The sequence below is a fragment of the Chrysemys picta genome, chromosome 13 (genome assembly GCF_011386835.1).
Source record: "Chrysemys picta bellii isolate R12L10 chromosome 13, ASM1138683v2, whole genome shotgun sequence".
Taxonomy (NCBI): Eukaryota; Metazoa; Chordata; order Testudines; family Emydidae; genus Chrysemys; species Chrysemys picta.
In genome coordinates, this window is record NC_088803.1 from 33,645,401 (window position 1) to 33,647,887 (window position 2,487).

Genomic DNA, 2,487 nt, shown 5'->3' on the forward strand with positions numbered 1-2,487 from the left:
TGAGACCATTGCTCCTTGTTCTGTCATCTGCCACCACTGAGAACAGCCTAGCTCCATCTTCTTTGGAACCCCCCTTTCAAATCCCCCCTCACTCTTCTCTTCTGCAGACTAAATAAGCCCAGTTCCCTCAGCCTCTCCTCATAAGCCATGTGCCCCAGACCCCTAATTATTTTTGTTGCCCTCCGCTGGACTTTCTCCAATTTGTCCACATCCTTTCTGTAGTGGGAGGAGGGGGCAAAACTGGACGCAATACTCCAGTGCCGAATAGAGGGGAATAATCACTTCCAATGCTCCTACATTAATGAAGTTATTGAACAAAACCAGCCCCAGGACAGACCCGTGGGGCATTCCGCTTGATACCGGCTGCCAACTAGACATCGAGACGTTGATCACTACCCATTGAGCCTGACGATCTAGCCAGCATTCTATCTACTTTATAGTCCATTCATCCAATCCATACTTTTTTAACTTAACTGTGATGATGCAGGTCTGGGTCCTAAATAGACCAGATACAAACCAAGGATGGGATATAATGAAGAAGAATGTGATTGGAGTAGGATACTCTTTTTCTACATGCTCCATTTGTTCAATACTAAAATGGGAGTTAGTTTAAGGATTTTTTGTGTGTGATTAATTTAGTGGTAATGGTGGATTTAAGGTGGGGGGGGGGAGAAAAAAACAAAAGAACTCAGCACTTCCTGTCTGTATCCTGTCTGTGTGGTTATGCAAATGCTGACTTTTTGGTGGAGACCACTGTGCGGGCGCTTTTCCAGTAAATATTAATATAGCTGCTTGAGTTACAGTATTGGCACTAGTTTTTGCAGACTCTCTCTTGGCACGAGGGCCCTACTGTTTCTGAAGCAGGATTTACAGAAGCACTTAATTTTCAGCCTCAGTTTTCCAGCTGATGTAAAATTTCTCAATTGAACTCCTTTTTTTTCTGATTAGGCTGCAATCTAAGGGCGTTCTCCCACTCTGCATCCACTGATTAAAATCCCCCCTCCTTTCCTTTTGCATCTAAAATAATGCTCCTCTTCCTGTGGTGAAATCAGCAGAATCAAATCCGAGTGTTAGGGCCACTGTGAGGAATTCAGGCTTTTACCTGGAAGAGTAGGTTCATGCAACCTATAACTTCGGGATGTCCATCATGTACTCTCCAAGAATCAATTAGAAATATAATATCTGTGAGAGCAACTGCCGGCTGAGAAAACTTAGCTAAGCCTGCAGAAGACCTCTCTGACTCACCTGGTAAACCTACTGCCTACAGCCCATTGAGGGTCTTGAGTCAAAGGCAAGCTTTAATAATATTGTGTCCTCCTACAGCACCTCTCCTCCAATTATCTCCAAGCACTTTGCAAACATGAGCTAAGCCACACAACAACCTCCTTTCCTACCCACTCTCCTCTGATGTATGTAACTGTTAGTTATTAATGATGAGCCCAACCCTCATCCATATATTTTTGGGGGGCATTGGTTGGGGTGGTCAAGTTTGAATCCCTGGATCTGAACCCACCGGCATGATTTTAGGTTTGATTAGATCCAAAACTGAAAAGGGTTTAGACTAATCAGGCTCTAGATCCTAACACCAGCTCCTCAGGCCACCTCTAATTCCGATACTCATTGTACAGAGGGTACCTTTGATGCACAGAGCAGTTAAGTACTAAACTTTAAGGTGTGATTCAATGGTTAAATGTGTGAAAATGAGCACATACCTGTTGCATCTTACAGAACCCTACATTTGCATGCACAAGTATCGCGGTGGCTGCATCTTGTAAAGTCAAAGCTACTGTACACATGACTGAAAATTAAATCTAAGCAACTCCTCAAAGGTCACACAGTGAGTCAATGGCAGAGGTGGGAAGAGACCCTTACCCCCTCCCCCAGATCATGAGTCCTAGTCACCCATTCTAAGTAAGAGACCACCCTCCAGGCTTTGTTGGTGTGCACAGTATGTGGCTTTCATACATTATTTCCAGCAAGGGAGATGCGCTGCTAATTGGCAATGTCTGTTTAGGTTTGCTGCTCTTGGCTCTCAGCGGGTGGGTGACCCTGGAATGTATTGGTCTGTGTGTGTGTGTCTGGGAGTGTGTACAATGCCAATGCTCAACTGGTGGCTACACTTTAAAGTGGACAGAGCCTTTCCATACAAGCGATGTCAATGGAATCGGGGCTGTTTTAACCTCCCACATCCAGTGGCTAGGATTCACTGCTTGTCCATCCATTACCGCAGCCAAAACTAGAACCAGGTCTCACACAGCCTCTCAAAGCGCTGAAGCAGATTGGAGCATCCTATAGCAGTGCCAACAGGAGCTGCACTACGCTTGCCCCACCTGGAAGACACACTACTACTAGCCATTGTTTTGGCCTCCAGGAGACATTATAGCAGCAGAAAAAGAATAATGATTCCCTTTCTCTTGGAGGAAATGTGTTAATGCTCTATTTGGATTCCACGCACTTGAATTGGAGAAGCTACAACCTGAAATTAAA